The 9,282-nt window shown below is 39.0% G+C and overlaps 1 protein-coding gene across 4 annotated transcripts in view; it reads left to right on the forward strand.

The window, feature by feature from the left end:
- Positions 1–9,282, forward strand: part of esrrb (estrogen-related receptor beta) — a gene marked incomplete at its 3' end in the record, with an annotated part of 40,208 nt that overhangs the window by 21,385 nt on the left and 9,541 nt on the right. The window lies entirely within an intron of this gene.

The following is a 9,282-nucleotide window of genomic DNA, read 5'->3' on the forward strand; positions in this document are numbered from 1 at the left end:
CACACACACACACACACACACACACACACACACACAAACACTCACAAACAACAATTCCTTCAGTCAGAAGATGTGCAAACAGACCAGTAAATCTAAAATGAGCAGTAGTAGTATTGCACTATCAATAATTAGTAAAGGGACAGAGATAGGTTTGGCAAATACTGGTATGATCAAACTTATCCTTCAAAGAACCGCATGCTAGCAAATTACCTATCTATGTGAATGTCCAGGTAGCGCATTTGTAGGCAGAGGAATACCCATAGCAAATGCCAAATGCACTCTCCGCCTCTTCTCTGTTACTTGTGCTGGTGGCATTTGCTCAGAATTGTTCCAAGGGCAAATCAGCACGCCACACTGAAAGGGAAAGGATGGATTGTCAAATGTACTAAATCATGTTATAGTGGAATGACACAAATTGGTCTTGTTTCACGTTAAAACATGATTTTACTACATTGATCTAATTAAAGCAGCAATACAACTGAATCAAGTAAGACAAGTGTAAAACAACAAAGTCAGTTCACAACCGTGAAGGCAAATGATCACATGGAGTCCCTGGAGCCTTTCTTCCACCACTTCCTTGTTAAATGGTTTCCCATCAGCTTTTGCATGATTATTGAAATAATCAAGCTTTGCTATTAGTGTCAGCAAGAAGTTTCAGATGAGTTTGTTAGTTGTTCTCAGATAAAATACAGAACAAATACAAAAAAATTAAACCGCTTTAAAGAGCCCAGGGCCTGAACCCCCTTAAAGCAAGCACAATGGCAACAGGCAAGGAAGAATTACCTGTTGACAGGAAGAGACCTTGAATAGAACCTTGGCACATAAGGGGTGCCCATCTTCTTCAAGCTGTAGAGAGGTAGGGATATTAAAAGAAGGGGGGGTGGGGGGGGGGGGGGGGGGGCGGGTTGAGGGCAGAAGGGGAGGGGAGGCAATCAGAAACATGGCAGATTCATTCATACACGTATCAGGATGAGCATGCTAGCATACATGTGGTAAATGTACACGATACAAACAAATATAGCATGGTATATATCTGATACGACCCTCTAACCTAATTTGCTACACCCTCAACTGAACGAAATCATTCAATCACGGGTGCCATTGAAAGGAATCATGAAACCGCTGATCCACACCAAAAGTAATGGAAAGTGTAGCGATCAGGAAATATACATGCTAATAAGATATCATCAAACAGAGAGACAACACAGGGCAGAAATTCTACACCAATAAAAAAAAAAGACTCAGACTATTTGTGTAGGTATGACAAACAAATCCAGTAGTCTAGCAGGCATCGGCACGTAGGGAAGTGGATGAAAAAGACATGGCAAGACATAAAAGGCAAACAGAAGTAAAGGTTACTTTCAATGTGGTACAGATCAATGATTGTAAATGTTGTCAGTTTTTGGAGCCAGAGTCTGTGCGGTACAGACAAAAGTCAAAGTCAGGTACACCTGCTCACCTGGCAGACTGGCTTCATTGAACTTGCAGTAATGGCATGTTAAAATGGAAGCATCAGGATATACATTTACTTTGCTTGTCACATTCTCCAAATCTCTTTATTAGGTTACTTCTATCCAAAGTGCAGAAATAAGTTCAGCTGGAGGTATTGGATAAATACAGATGTGTCTAAGAAGGATATTTGTCACATTACCTTGAATTGGAAATGTGCTTACGTTGATGTTACTAACATTCATAAGGGCACTGCAATGTGAGTTAATCATTCATTATTTGAGACACATGACACTTTAAACTAATTAGCTTACTTATAGAATCTCCAACGTTATTGGTAGCGTATGTGTTCACTGACAGACAAATGGCTTTTGTGCAAATTTCGACTGCTGGCTGCCATGTCATCTGTTCTCATATTTTACATAAAGGTTCATATATTAACATTGTGATCTTTACTGAGTCTAACCTATGTTACAGTGGTAGACATGATCAGATGAATATGGCAGGCCTAACTCTTTACTCTGATTCTGACTCTTTAAAGGAGATGCCTGAGGCTTCTGAACTAAAACTTAAGATATGTGAAATCTTGGCGAGGTGTATCTTGAGGTTTATTTGTTGTTGTCTCTGGTAGTGGCATGTGTTCTAACACATCATGAGTATGGAGGGTCTGGGACGCCAGACATTACTGTTGAGCCTTCTGGAATTGTCGTGGGCCTAATTCAATGAAACACTGATGAAGGAAAGTGCCCACTTGACAACCCCAGTAAAATTCTCTGGAAGGCAGCTCTTGTTGTTGTTTTTATTGTATCCTGTTGCTCAGGTTCTGTGGGTGGAAGTCATATTGTTCTGTTTAGCACTTGTGGGCTACATACAGTGTACATTGTTGTTGTATCCTGCTGGGCAGGATCTGTGGTTGGTCAGTTGTTATATTGGTTAGATTAGGTTGCTGGCTATGAGTATTTGCATTTGACAGTGAGACGATTAACCGCGGTAGGAAGTTCCAAAACTAGGAAGGAATTTAACATATTTTCTTGTGAATAACCATTCATCACTTAAGCGTGAAGTGTAAATCTGTCGACATTGTAGTGACTTATGCTCACACCGGTGTGGAGTGCTCCAGCAATGTGAATTAATATGAGTCTCAGAGTTTGAGACACATCCTTATTCTGCATGCACTCTCTGCAGTAGCAAAGGCTGTCAATCACTTAATTCCCAGAGTGTAAACCACGCCTCCATACAATATAGTAGAGTAACGTTTAGAAAATTGGAGGGAGAAAATTAAAAATTGTGCAGATATCAGCATAGGGAAAACTAACTGTGCCAATTACACACTGTAGATGAAAAGACAGTATAGGCATGGGACATGGAAAATAGGCTATTTTGTCATTGAAACACAAGGGGATGGGCAGAGTTACACACTGTACTGCAGGCATCCAGCAAGGGCACTAGACCTGCGGTTGCTTCACTTTTTAGACTAACACTGTCTATTTATTTACAAATGAGCAAAAGTGGAGTTCGGAATATTGCTTCTGGAAGTTTTTCCTATTCACACATCTAACAAGCAATCTGGATCACACCTGCTTTTACACCTAATGACACCTGTTTTTACACCAGCTTTTACACTTGATTACACCTGATAACACCTGATTACACCTGGTTACACCTGATAACACCTGATTACTGATTACACCTGATTACACCTGATAACACCTAATTACACCTGATTACACCTGATAACACCTGATTACACCTGATAACACCTGATTACACCTGACTTCACCTGATTACACCTGGCTTCACCTGATAACACCTGTTTTTACACCTTGTTATTACACCTGACTATGACTGCTTTTACACCTGATTACACCTGTTTTTACACCTGACTTCACCAGTTTTTACACCTGATTATACCTGTATTTACACCAGCTTTTACTCCTGCTTTTAAACCTGATTGCACCTGCTTTTGCACCTGCTTTAACACCTGACTACACCGGCTCTTACACATGCTTTTACACATGATTTCAACTGCTTTTACAAATATTCATCGCCAAAGAGGTGTACGTTGTCCCCAGCTGTTTTCATACAAACAGAAAACATAATCAGAAACTCCTGGCGCTCCTCCTCACATAATTTTGCCCAAATCTCCCCCCCCACGACTCTCCCACCAATGCACATGCATAAGTCAGAAGAGCTCAGCGCGCAGAAGGCAGAATGCAGAATGCAGAATGCAACCATACCAATGTATGGTCTGTTCTTACTATATACCAGGCCATGATTTTAGGCACACGATGCCACAAGATTATGCCTGAAATCCATTCCAAAGTAAAAGACTATTTACCACAATCCACATTCAAATTATCACTGTATCTTAAGATACCCTTTATTATTCATTTAAACATCCTGCATGGGTTAAATCATTCAAAAGTGGATAAATAACTAACAGTTGGTTAGTTGCTCAGTCTAAACACTGTAAATGCACCACACTGTAAATGGCATTACAGTGACCCAACCCTACAGACATGTCCCCCATTGCCCCACCCCCACCCATCCCCCTTCAGGGCTGCAGCACACTGAGCAGTCCAGTCCTGGCTCTCACCTGACTGACAGAACAGCACTGATTACATTTTGATAGATTTTTAGCCAGTGGGCAATGAAATTAAAAAGATTAACAGTTCATTATGTAGTGGGGGAACATTGATTAGGACATTGACAAAAAGCCAGTGACCAGAGTCAGAGGGTAACAGTTTATATGTCAAGAAAATTGGCACTCAAGATCCTCAATTGATTTCTCATTGCCCCTTTTCTGGAACAACATTTTAAAAGACACTTTGTGAAAGGGTGGCCATTTGCTGTGAAGAGGTTGCTTCCTCCTCTAATTGGTGATTGAGAGACATGCACATTAGTGGCAGCGGCACTATAGTATGTCTTTATCTGCCCTTTCATTTAGCCTGCTGAGTGGAGCTCCAAGAAAAGCACTATTTACTTGTTGGACAAAAACCTCAGTTGCCAATTAGCACCAGCACTAACAACGGTCCCTAATGCTTTGCTGCTGTTTCTGCACTATTACAGCTTAAGGGTTGTTGGATGTTTACACCACTGTAATAGGTGTCAGTGATCCACAAATGGATAAAGAGTTTAAATGCACCGCTATTACCAATTCTGTAATAGCGCCTATCCAAGGTTATTGAGTTAGTTCACACACAATACATCTCAAATCAGGCTGCTAGCCCATTGGCTATTCATTTTTTATGACTGTAAACAGTCCACTCCAGAACAAACCTACTTCCCACTCCAGTACCTGTCTGCACTCTGTGCTGATATTTATAGCCTATCCCACTGAGGTCTGCGGTGGAGCAAGTTAGGACAAAGGATGATGTTCCCAAGCCTGATTGGTCTGCCTGGCACGTTCAGAAGATTTGTTTGTTTTTCTGTTTCATAACATATTTCATTGTGACTGAAAAGAAGAACACAGCAGCTGAGGACAAATAAGACACAGTCTTTAAACACATGACTGCTGACTTATTTGCAGACCTTGAAGGAGAGGTTTTGCTGTAGAGATGAGAGGTGCAGAATTACTACAGATGAAGATGCCCATTCCCAAACTGGGTACGGTTGGGAAATAGAAAAACTTTTTAGACTGTTGGGCTTTGAAAATGTCAGACTGCAAAAAGTCAATTACAGGCATTAAAGGCAGTAATTCAGAGACAAATTTCATAATTTTGAATGCATTCATGTCAGTGTAAACCAGTGCGTGGCACTTGGCATCTCAAAGTGCTTGGGACATTGACACTGCTGGACAATCTGAAACCTGTATGACACAGAATGCCATCTGAGATGAGCCACAAAAACAGCTCAGGGTTGTTGGGAAATAGTGTTTGCTCAAAACAACAATCAAATCAAGTATGTGTGCTACCAAATCCATCCATGGACTACAAATGTGATGCATAACCCTATAATATCAGAGGTGGCTCAGAACTTCTAAAGGACAAACAACACATTCTGGGCAGACCACTTTAGCCCATTGCCCAACAAAAATCCCTTTAATCCATCCAAATACATCCTGATCTTGTTTGATGAACCTGGCAGATGAAGTTCGCAGCTATCTCATCAGTTGCTTAAGTCTGAGGAACAACAGAGGACACATTTAAATGGCTTAACTATACCAATTTATTCTACGCATTATGTTCAGCAAGCTCACCCGGCAGGAGTGGACAATATTATAGTCAACTCACACAAGAGTACGAAGGATAGGGAAAAAAGAAAGAATCACACTAGACACAGGCAAATCCAGGAGAAATGCACAAAGCAGACCAAAGACCTTAACTTCATAGTCATGGATTTGCCTTTCACTGGATTGACAAAGAAACAGGTTGGATATTTGAAATGTAAACTGGCTCCAGTAATATTTTTTTTTTTTGTAGTTGCAGCTGAGGCACGGGGACCTGGGCATAGGAATAAACTGAAATCTATTCGACTTTTAGAATCCTGCAAGAAAACTCCTCATTAGCTGCAATATTCAGATGACTGTGCTCTCCTGGTCCACAAAGTTGTTCAAGTGATATGCCCCTGACCTCCACTGGGTGTACTCCAATACAGGGAGTTCAACAGTTTAACTAGTTCACAGTTTGCATTTTGCAACTAACTGTCCAACTGTGTGCATTTTCATTTCATGGAGCATGAAGTGCCCATCTGAAAGACTGCTGCTACATCTTCCCTGCCTTTTATTTATTCCTTGCCAGCCCTGTTTAGGGTTTCTGGATAAGGGCCACCAGATCTGTTTCCATTGCTGCTTAGATGAGACAGATGTCCCATCACGCCACCTGATTTCTTGTTCAGAAATACCGTTACAATGTGCTTATATGTAATGGGCTCAAAAGCCAAGACCTGACTTTTAAGCCTCTCCTTTATGATTCAGTTGAAATATAATATTCATCTTTGGTTGGGTTTGGCTTTTACCTTATAACAACCTTATAACATACTGACAAAACTATAGTACTCTTTCATGTCGACTAATTGATAACTTATAACATACTGTCTTCTCGTCTGAGAACTGTCTATCCTCCAAATCCACCATGTCTGTGTGACACACAGCTAAACCTTTAAGCCACATACACAAACTCATGTGTGTGTATCTTGTGTTGTTCTGTTTCTGTGTGTATGGAGGCGAGATGGAGAGTTAAATGCACAAGAGCGTGAGGGTCATGGAGTCAGCTACTCCGAAATAGTGCTTTATCAAACCTCAAAATGTTTACCCTCCACAGCACCAGTCACCCGTATTTATATATAAATAAATACCTGGAAAATAAAAAAAGCAATCCCTTATTCTCCCAACTGACTGATATTTGACTTAGATTTTTAGTTTGGATATCTAATAATTAAACATTAAGAGTTAGCTATTCGTATTAAGACTTCTCTGTTCAGTTTAAACAGTTTGAATAAGAATTCATGTCCCAAAGCCAAATAATACAGTTTGTACCCTGATATGTATTGATTACATTTTCCGGATGCTGTCATATGAGTTGACACACACACACACAAACGAACAAACAAACAAACAAACAAACAAACCAACAAATGCAAATAAAGAGAGAGTAAGGGAAGAGGTCCTGCCCTGAAAAAATTGTAAATTGACTTAACTTAATTGTAAAGTCATTCCACATTAATGAAATGTGTTAATTCCCCACAACATTTGTCTTTCAGTTTACAAAATGTATGTAGGTCAGTTATAAACCAACTAATTCCAATGAAATTGTTTACATAAAGTTTACATGAAATCATTGCAACAGATTTTTGTATTTGATCATATAACTTCAACATTCTAGTTTTATGCAGGTCTGATAAGCGGGTGCATGATGAAATAGATAGATAGACGACAGAGAGAGAGAAAGGGAAAATGGAGATATATTTGATATATTAACATTGAGAGAAAATGCGGTATATATTTGAGATATACTTCATACATTAATATTGAGAGTCACATGACTGTATAAATAATACATTAACACTTTTTTCTTCCCTTTCATTTTCTATTCATTACATAGATTTTGTTTACTTGAGGGTATGTCTTTTTATTTTATTATTATAATAGTATATTTTTTTCCCTTGATCATCTTTTTTTACCTGTACTTTTTACATATATTAAATTCTTTCTTCTTCTTCTTCTTCTTCTTCTTCTTCTTCTTCTTCTTCTTCTTCTTCTTCTTCTTCTTCTTCTTCTTCTTCTTCTTCTTCTTCTTATAATTATTATTGTGTTTATTATTATAAGCTTTATGTTATGCTTTGGCAATATAGTTGCTTACAGTCATGCCAGTATATTTTATTAAATTGAATTGAAAATTGAGAGAGAGAATTCACTGTTGCAGCAGCAATTCACAATAATGACGAAATGACACAAAAAAACATAAGTGAGAAAAACACACACAATTTAGGTTTAAATCAAAATGTCTGTTGTGGTTGGCAGGCATTAATTGATTGCAAAGGAGGTGAAGGAGCCTCTGATTGAGGATACTCTGTGGTCTGACCAGTTTGTTGTGTAAGGGGTGTGTATAGTTGTCCATTATGTCTCCTTCATCCTTCTCTCCAAAACCAACTCGAGCGGCTCCAGAGCAGTCAGCATAGACCCAGCTTTTGTTATCAGTTTGTTTGTCACTGGTACACTGCAAAAAATGCTTTTCTAACCTAGTGTTATTACTCTTATATTGAGATGAAAAATCTAGTTGGTCTTGTTTCTAGTTAAATTGTACTTACCTAGTGCTTTCTTGGTAAGGTTATTTTTACCTATTTCAAGCAAATATTACTTATTTTAAGAAATCTTAACAAGCCAAATTTGCTTAACGCACTGGCAGCCAAATGTGCTTGTTTTAAGCAAAATCCTGCTTAAATATGTAATTATTTGTCTTAAATCTAGAGGGGCATTTTTTGCAGTGTACTAGATGAATTTAGTGCAATGTCGATGCCTCTATAAACGACACGTTCTAAATGTCAAGCAGCAACATGCAGAAGCATTCATTACTTTAAGGAAAGAACATACTAGCCGTGTTTCTATTAAGGGGCTAAACCCAGGTGAACTAGTGCATGCCGTGACTCGGTTGATAGAAATAAAATCTAAAAATAAAATAAGTTGCTCAGCTACGAGTATGCATCAATTACAACCTGTGACAAGTCTGTTACTACTGTTGAAAAAGTCAACTTGCCCAGGGTGTGTTACATGATGCAGGCAGGCTATAGACATTGTGCATGTAATGATACACTGGTGGCTCACACCTCAATATATTTATACAATTTATATAAATCACAGATGGCTCCAATGAAAACAACATGGAGGCTATGGATGGTTAATATCCCTAATGTATTGCATGGAAGGATTGCAGCTATGTTAGTCCAGGTAATGCTGTCCCTGCCATGTTATGGATAACCTTGTGTTAGCGATTTACATTGAAATGTTCTCTTAATCAATTATTGCTTAGTTATTTAGTTTAGTTATTTAGTTAATTAGTACTGTTCAAGACATGGTGTGCTAATGTTAACTTGTAAACTGGGGCTAGCTTGCTATCTAACGTAAACTATTCCTATAGCTGACTGCAAGGCTATCGACCCTCAAACGAAGATGTTTTTTGTTCTCACGCTTGAAGCCCAAGAACATTAGCCCCGATTGGCCCGAAGATAGCCCTAGCTTGCACTGGCCCGATAGTGGAATCACGGTTATTGGAACCACTGAGATCTTGATCGTTATCAATACCTGATATGCTCATGGTGGGAATAAAGTATTTCAAAGCAAAACATGAAGACAAAGCACATGTCCTACATTTTATTGGTATCTTAAAGCCATAAATA

Source organism: Sprattus sprattus (genome assembly GCF_963457725.1).
Source record: "Sprattus sprattus genome assembly, chromosome: 13".
NCBI classification, from domain to species: domain Eukaryota; kingdom Metazoa; phylum Chordata; class Actinopteri; order Clupeiformes; family Clupeidae; genus Sprattus; species Sprattus sprattus.